The sequence below is a fragment of the Armigeres subalbatus genome, unplaced genomic scaffold (genome assembly GCF_024139115.2).
Source record: "Armigeres subalbatus isolate Guangzhou_Male unplaced genomic scaffold, GZ_Asu_2 Contig937, whole genome shotgun sequence".
In the NCBI taxonomy this organism is placed as follows: domain Eukaryota; kingdom Metazoa; phylum Arthropoda; class Insecta; order Diptera; family Culicidae; genus Armigeres; species Armigeres subalbatus.
Window position 1 is genome coordinate 2,067,754 of NW_026943741.1, and position 18,192 is coordinate 2,085,945.

Genomic DNA, 18,192 nt, shown 5'->3' on the forward strand with positions numbered 1-18,192 from the left:
CGACAACAAAACAAATGTCGTTTCCTGTTGTTGATGTGTTTGTTATTGTCCAAAGTTGGTCTAGTAGCCTAAAAAACTGACCATATCGAGATATGGAGAGTGAATCCTGAACAATATCGAGATAGAGAGGCATCGAGATAGGGAGGTTATCGAGATGTAGAAAGCCCAAATGTATGTAGATTGAAGGGACTGAGAAAACCATCGACATAGGGAGAGATATCGAGATATAGAACATCGAGATGTGGAGAGTCGACTGTATAATTATGTTATCATAAGCAAATGAACATAGAAACCCTTGAAATAATAAACAATCTAAGGACTCCGATTTAACGGAAAGAACTGATAAGGGAAGTTATTATTCAGATAGAGACAAATATTCTAAAACATATGGATCCCGATTGAGAAGGCGGAAATCCTTAAATTCAGTTTCCGACGAGGAAGGCGGTGATCATAGAAAATAAAGGCAATAAAACCTTCTAAATCGAGATGAGCCGGCCAAGGGCCGAAAATCTCATTAATAAAGATAAATAATAATAATAACCTTCTAAATGAAATATGCGAATCATATTTCGGACTCCGAAAGGGAAGGCGGAGATCCTTGAACATGGGTACTGATTGAAAAGGCAGATGCTCTGTAATAAACTTTAAGATTAAGGTGGAATTCAAATATATCCTATTGCCTACTCCGATGGGGAAGGCAGAGATTCTGATGATTACCGCTCGGCTCTACTCAGCACAAGTACTTGCACTTTTTTTCTACTTGCAACTTCTAACAACTACCATAGCAACACTACTAATATTCTTCTAATGTTTTTTCTCAGTAATTCGAACATGACTGAACACGAGACGAGCTACTGAAGAAAATAAAATTGAGAACGAAGATATGCCACGAAGATCCGAATGAAACTAGTGATGTCGAATTACTGGTACAGCAGCCAGAAGCTATTTAACATGTCATAGCAGAGCTCGCATCGATACGTCATTGCCAGTAATGTCTTGGGCATCAACCGGCCTCCATGAGCGGTATGCCAATCAACGCATTAGGTATTCCGGAATGTCTTCCTTTGGATGGAGAAACTTAGATAGAAAATCTTATGAGCACTGGAGACAAATCATTCGAATTTAATGAAGTCAACTGATGAAAGGACTAGGATGGGTATTTTTAAAACCAAAGCTAAAACCAACCCGACCTGGAATGGCGGATGAGAAAATAGAACCGTATTCCAATGCCCTTGCCTGATTGAATGAGTATTCTGGTTCAATGACATATATAGGGGAACTGCTCCTGGAGTTCATTTCATGGCTCCAATGTTCATACCATCAAAAACAAAGCATTTGAAAGGAGGCTCGGAAGCCTCCTTTCAAGAGTCTCGGAAGCCTCCTTTCAAAAGGCTCAGAAGCCTCCTTTCAAGATGGTTGGAAGCCACCTTTCAAGAGGCTCGGAAGCCTCCTTTCAAGATGGTTGGAAGCCTACTTTCAAGAGACTCAGAAGCCTCCTCTTCAAGAGGCCCGGAAGCCTCCTTTCAAGAGGCCTGGAAGCCTCCTTTCAAGAGGCTCGGAAGCCTCCTTTCAAGAGGCTCAAGCCTCCTTTCAAGAGGCTCAGGAAGCCTCCTTTCAAGAGGCTCAGAAGCCTCCTTTCAAGAGGCCTGGAAGCCTCCTTTCAAGAGGCTCGGAAGCCTCCTTTCAAGAGGCTCAAGCCTCCTTTCAAGAGGCCTGGAAGCCTCCTTTCAAGAGGCTCAGAAGCCTCCTTTCAAGAGGCTCAGAGCCTCCTTTCAAGAGGCTCGGAAGCCTCCTTTCAAGAGGCCTGGAAGCCTCCTTTCAAGAGGCTCAGAAGCCTCCTTTCAAGAGGCTCCAGCCTCCTTTCAAGAGGCCTGGAAGCCTCCTTTCAAGAGGCTCAGGAAGCCTCCTTTCAAGAGGCTCAGAGCCTCCTTTCAAGAGGCTCAGAAGCCTCCTTTCAAGAGGCTCAGGAAGCCTCCTTTCAAGAGGCTCAGGAAGCCTCCTTTCAAGAGGCTCAGGAAGCCTCCTTTCAAGAGGCTCAGAAGCCTCCTTTCAAGAGGCCTGGAAGCCTCCCTTCAAGAGGCTCGGAAGCCTCCTTTCAAGAGGCTGGAAGCCTCCTTTCAAGAGGCTCAGAAGCCTCCTTTCAAGAGGCCTGGAAGCCTCCTTTCAAGAGGCTCAGAAGCCTCCTTTCAAGAGGCTCAGGAAGCCTCCTTTCAAGAGGCTCAGAAGCCTCCTTTCAAGAGGCTCAGAGCCTCCTTTCAAGAGGCTCAGAAGCCTCCTTTCAAGAGGCTCAGGAAGCCTCCTTTCAAGAGGCTCAAAGCCTCCTTCAAGAGGCCCGGAAGCCTCCTCCAAGAGGCTCAGGCCTCCTTTCAAGAGGCTCGGAAGCCTCCTTTCAAGAGGCTCGGAAGCCTCCTTTCAAGAGGCCTGGAAGCCTCCTTTCAAGAGGCTCAGAAGCCTCCTTTCAAGAGGCTCAGGAAGCCTCCTTTCAAGAGGCTCAGAAGCCTCCTTTCAAAAAGGCTCAGAAGCCTCCTTTCAAGAGGCCTGGAAGCCTCCTTTCAAGAGGCCCGGAAGCCTCCTTCAAGAGGCTCGAAGCCTCCTTCAAGAGGCTCAGAAGCCTCCTTTCAAGAGGCCTGGAAGCCTCCTTCAAGAGGCTCAGAGCCTCCTTTCAAGAGGCCTGGAAGCCTCCTTTCAAGAGGCCTCGGAAGCCTCCTTCAAGAGGCTCAGAGCCTCCTTTCAAGAGGCTCAGGAAGCCTCCTTTCAAGAGGCCAGGAAGCCTCCTTTCAAGAGGCTCAAGCCTCCTTTCAAGAGGCCTTGCAAGCCTCCTTTCAAGAGGCTTTGGAAGCCTCCTTTCAAGAGGCTTTGGAAGCCTCCTTTCAAGAGGCTTTGGAAGCCTCCTTTCAAGAGGCTTTGGAAGCCTCCTTTCAAGAGGCTTTGGAAGCCTCCTTTCAAGAGGCTTTGGAAGCCTCCTTTCAAGAGGCTTTGGAAGCCTCCTTTCAAGAGGCTTTGGAAGCCTCCTTTCAAGAGGCTTTGGAAGCCTCCTTTCAAGAGGCTTTGGAAGCCTCCTTTCAAGAGGCTTCAGCCTCCTTTCAAGAGGCTTTGGAAGCCTCCTTTCAAGAGGCTTTGGAAGCCTCCTTTCAAGCGGCTTTGGAAGCCTCCTTTCAAGAGGCTTTGGAAGCCTACTTCAAGAGGCTTTGGAAGCCTCCTTTCAAGAGGCTTTGGAAGCCTCCTTTCAAGAGGCTTTGGAAGCCTCCTTTCAAGAGGCTTTGGAAGCCTCCTTTCAAGAGGCTTTGGAAGCCTCCTTTCAAGAGGCTTTGGGAGCCTCCTTTCAAGAGGCTTTGGGAGCCTCCTTTCAAGAGGCTTTGGAAGCCTCCTTTCAAGAGGCTTTGGAAGCCTCCTTTCAAGAGGCTTTGGAAGCCTCCTTTCAAGAGGCTTTGGAAGCCTCCTTTCAAGAGGCTTTGGAAGCCTCCTTTCAAGAGGCTTTGGAAGCCTCCTTTCAAGAGGCTCGGAAGCCTCCTTTCAAGAGGCTTTGGAAGCCTCCTTTCAAGAGGCTTTGGAAGCCTCCTTTCAAGAGGCTTTGAGCCTCCTTTCAAGAGGCTTTGGAAGCCTCCTTTCAAGAGGCTTTGGAAGCCTCCTTTCAAGAGGCTTTGGGCCTACTTTCAAGAGGCTTTGGAAGCCTCCTTTCAAGAGGCTTTGGAAGCCTCCTTTCAAGAGGCTTTGGAAGCCTCCTTTCAAGAGGCTTTGGAAGCCTCCTTTCAAGAGGCTCGGAAGCCTCCTTTCAAGAGGCTCGGAAGCCTCCTTTCAAGAGGCTCGGAAGCCTCCTTTGAAGAGGCTCGGAAGCCTCATTTCAAGAGGCTTTGGAAGCCTCCTTTCAAGAGGCTTTGGAAGCCTCCTTCAAGAGGCTTTGGAAGCCTCCTTTCAAGAGGCTTTGGAAGCCTCCTTTCAAGAGGCTTTGGAAGCCTCCTTTCAAGAGGCTTTGGAAGCCTCCTTTCAAGAGGCTTTGGAAGCCTCCTTTCAAGAGGCTTTGGAAGCCTCCTTTCAAGAGGCTTTGGAAGCCTCCTTTCAAGAGGCTTTGGAAGCCTCCTTTCAAGAGGCTTTGGAAGCCTCCTTTCAAGAGGCTTGGAAGCCTCCTTTCAAGAGGCTTTGGAAGCCTCCTTTCAAGAGGCTTTGGAAGCCTTCTGTCAAGAGGCTTTGGAAGCCTCCTTCAAGAGGCTTTGGAAGCTTCCTTTCAAGAGGCTTTGGAAGCCTCTTTTCAAGAGGCATTTGAAGCCTCCTTTCAAGAGGCTTTGGAAGCCTCCTTTCAAGGGGCTTTGGAAGCCTCCTTTCAAGAGGCTTGGAAGCGTGCTTTCAAGAGGAGCCTCCTTTCAAGAGGCTTTGGGAGCCCTTCAAGAGGCTTTGGTAGCCTCCTAGCAGGAGGCTTTGAAATCTCCTTTCAAGAGACTTTGGAAGCCTCCTTTCAAGAGGCTTTGGAAGCATCCTTTCAATAGGCTTTGGAAGCCTCCATTCAAGAGGCCTCCATTCAAGAGGCCTCCTTTCAAGAGGCTTTGAAACCTCCTTTCAAGAGACTTTGGAAGCCTCCTTTCAAGAGGCTTTGGAAGCCTCCTTTCAAGAGGCTTTGGAAGCCTCCTTTCAAGAGGCTTTGGAAGCCTCCTTTCAAGAGGCTTTGGAAGCCTCCTTTCAAGAGGCTTTGGAAGCCTCCTTTCAAGAGGCTTTGGAAGCCTCCTTTCAAGAGGCTCGGAAGCCTCCTTTCAAGAGGCTTTGGAAGCCTCCTTTCAAGAGGCTTTGGAAGCCTCCTTTCAAGAGGCTTTGGAAGCCTCCTTTCAAGAGGCTTTGGAAGCCTCCTTTCAAGAGGCTTTGGAAGCCTCCTTTCAAGAGGCTTTGGGAGCCTCATTTCAAGAGGCTCGGAAGTCTTCTTTCATGAGGCTCGGAAGCCTTAAACGAAATATAAAGAGTGCAGTAGAGTTGAATTGCATTTTGTTTAAACTTTGTGAAATCAAAAGCGTACCTCATACGCGTAATTTTAAAGCCATCATACTGTACTGAATGTCAATGTGAAGTATTGATAAGGTCGTATAAACACATCATGAAACACACGTGAATATTCTACCTTATGATATCACCTGCAGCAAATATGCGATTCATCTTGCTGAAATTTTGATTAAAGTATTGTTTGCTTACTTGCATCATGCCCTTAAGAGAGATTTAATTTTTTCGCCCGCCCTATACTTAAGCGTTCTCATTTACAATTCTGGAAGCTGTGTAAACTAATTTCGAAAAAATTACCTCAGGAATTTGGATTTTTTTTTCGAGAAACTTAGAGGAATTCTCCTATACAATTACGATTAATTTCTAATAAATTTCCAACGGAATTCAAAGCAGTTTGTCGACAGAATTTCGAGCAATAACAAGAGAAATACCAAGGATTTGGTTTTCCGTGGAATATGCAAACAATTTTTATATGATATTTTGTGTAATTCCAGTTAACAATGTTGTGAACTTTTTTCAGAAAAAATAACCAGTTGTGGTCGAAAGAATCAAACTTTTCAGTGAAATTTTTAAAGTTTCAAAGAATTTTGGGTTCAGAGGAATTTCTCGTTAAAATTAAACGATTAAAAAAAATTGAAGAATACCCACTAAAAATTTGAGAAACTTCTTGTGAAACGTTAGAAGATATTCCTGTATGAATGCAGGAGAAATCAACAACTTTAGGGTAAATTAAAAAAAAGAAACCTGAAGCAACTAGTTGAAAGGCTTGTTTTGTTGAAAAATATGATCTATCATTTAGAGTAAAAACGACCATATAATTTCCCACTCTAGCCACAACTATGTAGAAAAGCTATTAACAATTCAGTATTTCATATTTAGCTGTAACACTTAATTGGCGATCTTATAATTCTGTCGCACAGGTTAATGCTCTCAATCATATATCAGAGGCATGAGATATAAATTCGTATGAAATTACATTTTGTTTTTGTACCACACTTTATTTTTGGGAAAAACTAGGGTTACTGCTCCTGGACTTCATCTCATAGCTCCGATATTGGTCCTACGAAAAACAAAGCAATGAGAAGGTATTTGATTTGTTTATTATTTTTGTGATTTTTTTCAGCAGTGAGCACGCATGTTAGCAAAAAGAAGCGACGAAATTGGTGCCGTATTTCTTTGTTTCGCGATGAGATGAATATATGTTCAGTGAGATTGAAAACGGAACAGTTCCCCTATATGTTAGTACAGAGTTATAGAAGTCTTTATGCTTTTTAAATGCATAATGAATTTTGAATTGTTAATAACTTTTGGAAACAAATTTTGTTGCCATATCGCCCTATAGTCTTCACCATTTTCAATTATCGTCACAAGAAGAATTAAAATTAATTTGACCATAACTGCTATGTTACATTTGAACTGTTTTGATTAAGTTGAATAAGAACAGCTTTCTTATTCAACTTAATCAAAAACAGTTCAAATGTAACATAGCAGTTATGGTCAAATGCGTGCTATTTAATAAAAAATACTGCTAAAAATATGTCTTTTATCCAAATACATGTGTAACTCAAATCAGAATCACTCGTTTGTGTTTAATAAGTCATTTGCTTTGGAAGCCTCCTTTCAAGAGGCTTTGGAAGCCTCCTTTCAAGAGGCTTTGGAAGCCTCCTTTCAAGAGGCTTTGGAAGCCTCCTTTCAAGAGGCTTTGGAAGCCTCCTTTCAAGAGGCTTTGGAAGCCTCCTTTCAAGAGGCTTTGGGAGCCTCCTTTCAAGAGGCTTTGGGAGCCTCCTTTCAAGAGGCTTTGGAAGCCTCCTTTCAAGAGGCTTTGGAAGCCTCCTTTCAAGAGGCTTTGGAAGCCTCCTTTCAAGAGGCTTTGGAAGCCTCCTTTCAAGAGGCTTTGGAAGCCTCCTTTCAAGAGGCTTTGGAAGCCTCCTTTCAAGAGGCTTTGGAAGCCTCCTTTCAAGAGGCTTTGGAAGCCTCCTTTCAAGAGGCTTTGGAAGCCTCCTTTCAAGAGGCTTTGGAAGCCTCCTTTCAAGAGGCTTTGGAAGCCTCCTTTCAAGAGGCTTTGGAAGCCTCCTTTCAAGAGGCTTTGGAAGCCTCCTTTCAAGAGGCTTTGGAAGCCTCCTTTCAAGAGGCTTTGGAAGCCTCCTTTCAAGAGGCTTTGGAAGCCTCCTTTCAAGAGGCTTTGGAAGCCTCCTTTCAAGAGGCTTTGGAAGCCTCCTTTCAAGAGGCTTTGGAAGCCTCATTTCAAGAGGCTTTGGAAGCTTCCTTCCAAGAGGCTCGTAAGCCTCCTTCCAAGAGGCTTTGGAAGCCTCCTTCCAAGAGGCTTTGGAAGCCTCCTTTCAAGAGGCTTTGGAAGCCTCCTTTCAAGAGGCTTTGGGAGCCTCCTTTCAAGAGGCTTTGGGAGCCTCCTTTCAAGAGGCTCGGAAGCTTCCTTTCAAGAGGCTCGGAAGCCGTAAACGAAATATAAAGAGTGCAATGGAGTTGAATTGCATTTTATTTAAACTTCGTGAAATTAAAAGCGTATCTCAAACGCGCAATTTGAACGCCATCATACTGTATTGAATGTCAATGTGAAGTATTGATAAGGTCGTATAAACACATCATGAAACACACGTGAATATTCTACCTCATGATATCACCTGCAGCAAATATGCGATTGAAGTTGCTGAAACTTTGATTATAGTATTGTTTGCTTACTTGCATCATGCATTTAAGAGAGATTCATTTTATCCGCCCGCCCTACACTTAAACGATCTTAATTACAATTCTGGAAGCTGTGTAAACTAATTTCGAAAAAATTACCTCAGGAATTTGGATTTTTTTTTCTTGAAACTTAGAGGAATTCTCCTATACAATTACGATTAATTTCTAATAAACTTCCAACGGAATTCAAAGCAGTTTGTCGACAGAATTTCGAACAATACCAAGAAAAATACCAAGGATTTGGTTTTCCGTGGAATATGCAAACAATTTTTATATGATATTTTGGGTAATTCCAGTTAACAATGTTGTGAACTTTTTTCAGAAAAATAACCAGTTGAGGTTGAAAGAATCAAACTTTTCAGTGAAATTTATAAAGTTTCAAAGAATTTTGGGTTCAGAGGAATTTCTCGTTAAAATTAAACGATTAAAAAAAAATGAAGAATACCCACTAAAAATTTGAGAAACTTCTTATGAAACTTTAGATGATATTCCTGTATAAATGCAAGAGAAATCAACAACTCTTTCGGGTAAATGAAAAAAAGGAACCTGAAGCAACTAGTTGAAAAGCTTATTTTGTTGAAAAATAGGATCTATCATTTAGAGTAGACAACGACCATATCATTTCCCATTCTAGCCACAACAATGTTGAAAACCTATTAAAAATCCAGTATTTTATATTTGGCTTATAATTGGCGATCTTATAATTCTGTCGCACAGGTTAATGCTCTCAATCATATATCAGAGGCATGAGATATAAATTCGTATGAAATTACATTTTGTTTTTGTACCACACTTTATTTTTGGGAAAAACTATCTGTCAGTACAGAGTTATAGAAGTCTTTATGCTTTGTAAATGCATAATAAATTTTGAATTGTTAATAACTTTTGGAAACAAATTTTGTTGCCATATCGCCCCTTAGTCTTCACCATTTTCAATTATCGTCACAAGAAGAATTAAAATTAATTTACAAGCTGTTCTTATTCAACTTAATCAAAAACAGTTCAAATGTAACATAGCAGTTATGGTCAAATGCGTGCTATTTAATAAAAAATACTGCTAAAAAATATGTCTTTTTATCCAAATACATGTGTAACTCAAATCAGAATCACTCGTTTGTGTTTAATAAGTCATTTGCGCGTAAATGCTTTTTAGGGAACAATGTTCAAACAATAGTTGAAAATATTCCATCTGCCTATCAGTTAACAAACAAGCCTTTTATTTAATTTAAAATTACGAATGTTGACTGCCTTCATTTCCGATCCATTTAATCGACTCCCGATAGGAGTAAATGCACAGCCAAATGGTTTGATTATGTTATCAAACACACGTGAATGGTGCTTTCAGCTCCCATTTGGAAAAACAATGAGTGCATTCACAAATCTCCCCGCCCCGCCATGGTGCGAGTCCATTAACGCTCGAAGCTTTGCACACCGCTTGCCATCCGCATTTAATTGACTCCAAACTCCGGTCCACCCCCCACAGGGATTAAGCACGAAACTTGGTCGAAAATTAATTTCGTTCATTTCCATGTGTCGATCGAGCAGCAATCCGCGCCAGAATCACTGATTAATTAAATGAACTGCTCGCATGTGGAGTTCTCTTCCGCGAAAAACAATAAACACATGGCTGACCGGTAAACGGGGAAGGGCACATCGCTTCGCATTCCGCGCGAACGAAAAGGCGTAACGGAATGTCACACCCTCGCCTTCGCCCTGTCGCAGACAGTCATCGTAGTCGCCGCTCCCGTTGAATCATAGCGATGCCTCCAGCTGGCGTGGTAGTCATCCCCATTCACATTAAATTCGGTTTTTCGCAATTTATCAATAATTTCGCGTTGGATGTACAATGCATTTTTTCAGTTTCGTTAATTTAATTAAAATTCACGGTACATTAAACCACAGTTATTGTCGTCGCCGCGTTGTCACGCCTGAATGGAGTTTTGACAAACCAAAAAATTTGAATTTTGTTTGTGGTCGTTCTGCGGTTGAGTAACTCTACCTTGTAAGCATGAACAACCGCTTTTTCGTTATGAAATCACTGCACTTTGCAATTTTTGTTGGTGCTCTCAATTTTGTTTGCTTTTTCCGCACTTGTAACTGATCAGCACTTCACGACACCTTGCATGACACTATTTTCTCGGAAGAAAGAAAACAATTGACGATTAAAGGTTGCATGAAGAAGAAGAAGTCGAAGGATGATATCTGAAAAATATTGCACGGGGAAGCATACGGGAAGTTTTTTAAAACTCTTTTCAAAAATTCTAGAAGCAATTTAATTAAAACGGTTAGCAGTACGGGGTTGGACTTTCCTTCTACTGCATAATAAACGCAATTTTCGATTTTAAATTTTTTATGTTATCATACTTGATACACAGTATAAGAAAAGTCCAACCACGTACTGCATTCCGTTTTTAATTAAATTGCTTCTAGAATTTTTGAGAAGAGTTTGAAAGAAATTTCCGTATGCTTCCCCGTGCAATATTTTTCTAATATCATCCTTCGATTTCTTCTTCTTCATGCAACCTTTAATCGCCACTAAACGAGTACGGTACAACAAACTTCGTTTCGGAAACGAGCAACGTGCTGGGACGGTTAGAGAAACAAGTCTGGCCGCGACCGCTGTTTGCAAATAACTGAAGACTGCAAACTTGAGCCGATCGGTCAGATTGGGAAGTGAGTCGGCAGCTGGCTGGATCTTGTAGTGAACGGAGTTGCTGGTGAAGCCGGCGTATACATATTTGGGTGGCCGATCATCGTCGTTGTCGCAGTGGGTAGCGACCGGCGTGGCGCAGTAAACCATTGAAGAGGCCGGCAACAGGCGACAAACACCGACCGGCCCAGTTTGTTTTTGTTTATCTTTGCTTCGTTAGTTTCATTCGTTGCGTGCGTTGCGTGCTATGCAGTTAAATGTTATGCGAGGTTTTCAAACGCGTTGCATGACTGTGCGTGGCATCGTGTTGCATACACAGTGGTTTAATTTCCGGCTCTGTATGAAAGTTGTTTTATTTTATGTTCAACAAAAAAAAGAAATTCTATTATTTGAGAATAATTGCAAGTAACTTGTTAGAGTCTGGGAGTAATTGTGATGCGGGGTCCATTTGATTTGTTGAAAGAGTGGGCTGGTCTGTACAAGTCGTCTGACAATACATCTAACACCAATATTTTTTGTATTAGTCAATCAAGGAACATGTTCCATCTGTCAATTTGAAAATAAACCTGGATGGATACTGTCGGTGATTACATTTGATTTGAATTGAGGTGAATTGTAAGAGTAAGAGTAAGAGTAAGAGTAAGAGTAAGAGTAAGAGTAAGAGTAAGAGTAAGAGTAAGAGTAAGAGTAAGAGTAAGAGTAAGAGTAAGAGTAAGAGTAAGAGTAAGAGTAAGAGTAAGAGTAAGAGTAAGGGTAAGAGTAAGAGTAAGAGTATGAGTAAGAGTAAGAGTAAGAGTAAGAGCAAGAGTAAAAGTCCGGTCCGAAATTTGTCGGCGGCCTTATTTTGTCTAATTTTGAATGGAAGCGGGCGGCGGCGGCTTGAATTGGAGTGGCAATTTTATTATTGTTATCGTCTAAATTTTGTTTTGAACATTACGGGAAAATCTTTTGAATTCCGCCGGCAAAATCTGATAAGTTTTCCAAAGGAATTTCATATTCAATATTTATGAGGATTTTTCTTCTTCAGATTTCCAACTGGAAATAATCTAAACTTTCCACTGTAACTTTTATTTCTATAGAAATTCTTTAGAATTTCCAAGATTTTTCTTTTGAATTTCTAAATGAAATTGTTTAACGGAACATGTAGTTTCCGGCTGTTGCAGTCTTGTAACGCAGCAAAAACAAGTTTACTTCTGCATCCAAAATTATTTGAATTTCGGAATTTCCACCCATTTTAAATCCGGAATAACTCCGGAACCAAGTGAAGTGACCAATCCCAGTAATCCATAAAGTATAGCAGAGCATAGTTACTGTGTACTTCGTAGATTGAACACTAGTGATACTCATGTTTTTCTTTTGAAATCCCTATCCAGATTGCTACCAGAAATCAAGATGGATGTGATCCTTGATTTCAATCTAGGATAAAAATCACAAAAGCTTGAGGATTACTACTCCTGGTCACGCCAATCTTCATCGTAACTTTGGAGGGGAAGGAAGTGTTGATGTAGTACTTACCTAATGAGAGGCCCCCGACTTAGCGACACCCTCATAAGTACCAAGTAATTAGATATTGGGGGAGGTATTCGTTGGGTCAGGATTTGCCTGTTGCTGACAATGTGACCATGGTGGTAGATCTTACACCGTAACACACCACGAAAAGGTGTCTACCCAGCGTTACGGGGACCTGCAAGTGAAAAAATCCTAGGAATACATAAAGGCCCTGAAACTTGAATAAAGTCCGCTTCCTTTGGTGAAAGTTACGAAAAAAAGTGTTGAAAGACCAAAAAGTTACAGCCAAAAAGTTTTTTTTTGTTTTCAAAAGGGGCGTTGGTAATGGAAGGGTTAAATCTGTGATTGATAGAGTTAGCCACATAAAACCTTGCAGAGCACAAAACGGAGTGGTTAACTTATTACGATGAGCGATTTATTGTGCGGGAAAAACATTTTTTTTATTTACGTGGATAGAATATACCGACAGAGCCTCCATCTCCTTAAGCCCTTTCATGATTAGTGTACGGCTTCTAAGCATTAGTTTTCATTAAGCATTTCCACAGTTATCACCTGAGAGGTTTCTAGGCCAAGATACAATTTTTGCATTCGTCCATTATATGGCTAATGCGATGAATATGCTCAGGGAAGTAGACCTGTGCGCTACCGCTCCACGCCGTCGCCGCCGTCAAAACTAGAAATCCTACTAGAAATCAGTGCGTTGTTGCAGAAGGTGTGCAGTGTTCAAGCACCTATTGCTGAGAAGCTTGAGACAATCATCGATTTCGGCTTGGCTGTGCGCAGCCTTTGTGACCATTTGCAAGCCGCTGGACAATACGATCATCTCTCCCACCCAACGTTGGTAATGGAACTGGTGGAGAAGCTACCAGCGTACACAAATATGCAGCGGGCGGATTACTCGTGTTTGGCGATTTCATGCTTGGAGTCGTTACATCAGTCAGCAGAGTGACAACATATGTCGGAAGTAATGTCGGCCAGCAAAAACCGAAACAGAAGGGAGCTATAAATACCCATGCTAGTGAAGCAGAAACACCTCAGAAGCTAGGACGTGTGAAAGAACGGATGTGTGTTTGCTGTAAGAAGTTTGGTCATCGAGTAGCAGATTGTGCGTTGTTCAAGACGGTGTCAGGCCATTAGGCCGAAGGCCGTTAGGCCGAAGGCCATTTGGCCGAAGGTCATTAGGCCGAATGGACATTAGGCCGAACGGTCAATTGGCCGAATGGCAATTAGGCCGAATTTGCAAAAAGAAACAAAAAGAAAAAAATGAGAAGTTCTTTCTTCACCTTACCACTTCTTTCTTCCCCCTTTTTGTATCTACCTTATTCTTTCTTCTTTCTTCTTTCTTCTTTCTTCTTTCTTCTTTCTTCTTTCTTCTTCCTTCTCCTTCTTTCTTAATCCTTAATCCTTCCTTCTTCCTTCTTAATTCTTCTTTTTCTTCTTTCTTCTTTCTTCCATATTTCTTCTTCCTTCTTCCTTCATCCTTTTTTCTTCCTTCTTCATTATTCCTTCTTCCTTCTTCCTTCTTCTTTCTTCCTTTTTCCTTCTTCCTTTTACTTCTTCCTTTTTCCTTCTTCCTTCTTCCTTTCTTCCTCTTCCTTCTTCCTTCTTCCTTCCTCCTTCTTTCTTCTTCCTTCTTCCTTCTTTCTTCTTCCTTCTTTCTTCTTCCTTCTTCTTCTTCTTTCTTCCATTTACCTTTTTCTTTCTTCCTTCTTCCTTCTTTCTTCTTCCTTCTTCTTCTTCCTCTTTCTTCCTTCTTCCTTTTTCATTCTTCTTTCTTCTTTCTTTCTTCTCCCTTCTTCTTTCTTCTTTCTTCCTTCTTCCTTCTTCCTTCTCCCTTCTTCCTTTTTCCTTCTTTCTTCTTCTTTCTTCCTTTTTCCTTCTTCCTTCTTCTTTCTTCCTTCTTTCTTCCTTTTTCCTTCTTCTTTCTTCCTTCTTCCTTCTTCCTTCTTCCTTCTTTCTTCTTTCTTCTTCTGTTTTCTTCCATCTTTCTCCCGTCTTCCTACTGTCTTCTGTCTTTTTCCTTCTTCCTTCTTCCTTCTTCCTTCTTCCTTCTTCCTTTTTCCCTCTGCCTTCTTCCTTCCACCTTCTTTCTTCTTCCTTCTTCCTTCTTCCTTCTTCCTTCTTCCTTCTTCCTTCTTCCTTATTCTTTCTTCCTTCTTCCTTCTTTCTTCTTTCTTCCTTTCTTCTTCCTTCTTTTCTTCTTCCTTCTTTTTTCTTTTCTTCTTCCTTCTTCTTCCTTCCTTCTTCCTTCTTCCTTTTTCCTTCTTCCTTCTTACTTCTTCCTCCTTTTTCCATTTTTCTTCTTCCTTCTTCCATCTCCCTCCTTTTTTTTCCTCTTCCGTTCTACTTCTTCCTCACTTCGCACTAGTCACTTCTCACTCCCCAGTACTCATTCGGCCTAATGACCGTTCGGCCTAATGACCATTCGGCCTAATGGCCTTCGGCCTAATGACCTTCGGCCTAACGGCCTTCGGCCTAATGACCCAGCATCGTTCAAGACGTATATGGTAGACAATCTGTGGAAGTATGCGCAGGACAATGGGCTTTGCAGGAGTTGTCTTAATCCTCATCAAAGAAGAAGTTGCCGGAATTCAAGACCGTGTGTGATCGAAGGATGTCAGTACCACCATCATCCACTGCTGCATTCTAATCGTTCCAGTGTTAGCGGACGTTCCAATCAGGGTTTGTCAACCATTCACAAACATATTCATCGGCAGTATAAGCAATCTCTACTGTTTCGCTTTATTCCTGTTATGATATCAGGCCCGCGTGCAACGGTTGAAACGTATGCCTTCCTGAATGATGGTTCAGATCTATCACTGATCGAAAGTAGTCTCGTTGATCAGCTGGGAATAGACGGTTGGAAAAATCTGCTCTGTTTGAAGTGGACAGGGAACGTCACTAGAGTTGAACCTGAATCGAGACAAGTACGAATCATGATAAAGGGACCTGTCAGTAAGCAGCAGTTCTCACTCAAGGATATTCGCACAGTGAAGGAACTCACGTTACCAGAAAAAAATCTCGATTACGACGAATTGTCCCGACGGTATCGATATCTCCAGGGTTTACCAATTGCCAGCTATGACAATGCGGTTTCTCGTCTTTTATTAGGCGTTAAGAACGCAAGCCTCACAGCCCCGCTGCAAGTGAGAGAGGGTTGGAAAGACGATCATATAGCAGTGAAAACCAGACTTGGATGGTGCATCTTTGGCGGCTGCGGGATGAAACTACTCATACGTTGAATTTCCATACCTGTGAATGTTCCAGTGACCGCGGCCTGCATAATGCATTGAAAGAGTATTTCACGATATAGGTTACGGGAGTAAAGCCATTGGTACAGCTAGATTCAGAGAAAGACAAACGCGCCAAGATCATCATGAAGCAGACGACTATTCGGGTTGGCGAGCGGTTTGAAACGAGGCTTCTGTGTAAATACGATCACGTTGAGCTTCCTGACAGCTATAGCATAACAGTAAAGAGTTTCGAGTGTTTGGTACGAAGGATGTCTCGTGATCCTCAGTTGTCTACGAAACTGAGTAAGCAGATAGACGAGTACCGTCAAAAGGGCTATGCACATCGAGCGACACCGGAAGAATTGGAACGGGCTGAACTAAAACGGGTGTGGTACCTACCATTGGGAGCAGTAACAAACCCAAGAAAACCAGGCAAAGCTAGACATATATGGGACATAGCTGCTAGGGTAGATGGCATATCCCTGATTTCCATGCTACTCAAAGGTCCCAATCAGCTAACGTCTCTTCCTGCGACACAATGTTTTTGGCAGTTAAAGGTGGGAGTTTCAGCGGATATCAAGGAATTGTTCCACCAACTGCTGATTCGTGAGCAAGATCGCCATTCCCAACGCTTCCTATACCGGAGTAATCCATCAAATCTCTTCGACATCTATCTTATGAACGTAGCAACCTTCGGATACACGTGTTCTCCGGCTTCGGCACAGTATGTTAAAACAAGAATGCCGGGCATCATTGAAAACCATTACGTGGATAATTTCCTCGATAGTTTCGAAAGTGAGGAAGAGGCAGAACGGGTGTCGCAGGAGGCCGATCGATACACCTGAAAGGAGGATTCCAACTAAGGAATTGGATGTCAAATAGTGCAGACGTTTTACGCGAAATGAATGAAGGTGATCCGGGGATCAGCAAGAGTCTCTACTTGAGCGTGTCGAAGGATAGTGATCGAGTGCTGGGAATATTATGGCAAACCAATGAGGACGCGTTGTGGTTTCCGATGTTAATGAAGGAAAAAATCCAGGAGGTGATAGAAAGTGGAGAGCGTCCAACTAAACGACTAATGCTAAGGTGCTTGATGGGAATATTAGACCCTCTGGGACTTTTAAGCGTATTTCTCGTCCATGGGAAGATCCTTCTTCAAGATGTGTAGCGAGCTGGCCTACGATGGGACGACAAGGTATCAGAAAACATATTTGACCGCTGGGTTCAATGGACCGGTCTGTTTCCAAAGATCGGAGACTTGCGTATCCCACGATACTATTTTATGAAAGCGATCACTCAGACTTTCGAACAATTTCAACTTCACGTTTTTGTTGCCACTAGTGAGTCTGCTTTCTCTGCCGTTGCGTACTTTAGAATTATTACAACAGATGGCGACGCAGAATGCTCAATCGTTGCTGCAAAACGAAGGTGTCTCCGTTGAAACCCCTTTCCATTCGCCGTTTGCTGTCATTCGTGTAGGAGAGTCATAGTGTTAAAGTAAAGCAACGTTTTTTGTGGAGTGACTCTGCAACAGCATTAGCCTGGTTACGAACTGATCATCGCAGGAATAAACAGTATATAGCGTGTCGAATTGGCGAGCTATTATCAACCACTGATGTTGCAGAATGGCGATGGGTATTCAGCAAAATCCGTGTCCAAGTGTAAACGATGAGTGGTTCAAAGGTCCAGAATTCATGCGCCTCCCTGAGAACATTTGGCCGCAACAAGTAAAATGCTCAGCTCAACATGAGGAAGAGCTGCGGCCATGCTTTGGATCCAAGGAGGTATAATTTCGGATAGCATAATAGAGTTTACACTTTTCTCTAAATGAAGGCGACTCCTAGCCTCCTAGGTAGAGTGGCATACGTACACCGGTTCATAAATAACTGTCTGTAGGCGTGTGTGTCGTGGAGAAAGGTTTGACTCAAGGGGCAAGTAACTCTAAACTTCGCGATAATATTACTCATTGGGTCGTATGAACTAAAAGTAGCAAAACTCAACGCTTGTAGTATCTACTCAAAAATAGTCCACAGAGAAAACTACATGTTTGATATGAATAAAAACATTTTCGAACTTATGGGATATGCTACGTTCTAACTTAGAGAGTTCCATCACAGTAGGCAACGCGTTCGGTCGCATTTTTTTTTGTTCAGCTTTTTTCCGCGATCCGTCAGGTAGAGTGGAAGAAAATCTGATGAGCTTATATGATGATGGATAATTGATTTTGCCCGAATGTTTCCGCAAATTTTGTTTTCAGGAACGGGTTTTCTCCGTATTTTCATCCAGAAACCCTGAGAATGGTTATGTGTTAAGTGTACATAATGGATGAAGATTCCCGTTCCTTGCTATGTGATCCCTAAGGATCAACCGGATCAATTTGTCAGGAATACTCTGTTCTAGTGCCCAGAAAAAGCATTGCTTGGAAACGAGCTTATTTAAACTGTTTTTTAGTGAAAAATCTATTATCTTAGTGACTAAATTTCAATAAATTCTATTCAGTCGGTGAAATTAAGATATGGCTGCACTATGGAAACGGGTCGTATGAACATCATAAGATACTCTTTTGAAATTGCGACATAATAAAATGTGATTTTTATAAGTTTTTCTTATGGAATGAATTCCATAAGACGATATTATGATATATTTTGAATATAAGTAAAAAAAATGTAACCTGTCTTCGAACCGTAGACGTCGAGATTAGAAGGCGCGTGATTACATCACACGCCTATCAACGCCTAAAAAAGAAAATATTTCGCTGGATAGCCAATATAAATCCAGAATTTGTCAAAACAAGGTCTTATGATTTTCATAATTCCATTCTTATGAAATGTTCTCATAAGATTGGTCTTATGAAAATTGTAAGAGCCATTTTCCTGAGTGTGGTAAACCTAATAATTTAAGGTCAGTCATCCTGTGAATAGTCTGAACAGGAATGAAGCCTCCAGTTTTATATAATTTTTGGTGTCAAACAGTCAAAAAAAACAGAATGTAGACGTGTACTATACACATGTGGAAGTATTGGCTTGAGAAATGGATTGCGAGTGACTTGACTATGAGTCCAATTTGGGAATCTCGAGCTCGTTCAGTAGCTCTCTAGGTTGCGAAGGCCGACGGAGG

General features: G+C 42.1%; 1 protein-coding gene across 5 annotated transcripts in view; it reads right to left on the minus strand.

Moving 5' to 3' along the window:
• The window catches only part of LOC134204861 (zinc finger C2HC domain-containing protein 1C-like), a 183,313-nt gene extending 173,010 nt beyond the window's left edge, over nt 1-10,303 (minus strand). For 2 of the 5 annotated variants that reach the window (XM_062679680.1, XM_062679672.1), the window contains exons 1-2: nt 10,207-10,303; nt 9,683-9,812 (exon numbers count right to left, since the gene is read on the minus strand). The gene's annotated coding sequence lies outside the window, so the exon portion shown is untranslated. Of the gene's footprint in view, nt 1-9,573; nt 9,591-9,682; nt 9,832-10,206 lie in introns of those variants that run through there. The other 3 variants (XM_062679674.1, XM_062679673.1, XM_062679677.1) reach the window with 3 other exon arrangements.
• Nucleotides 10,304-18,192: the final 7,889 nt, after the last annotated feature.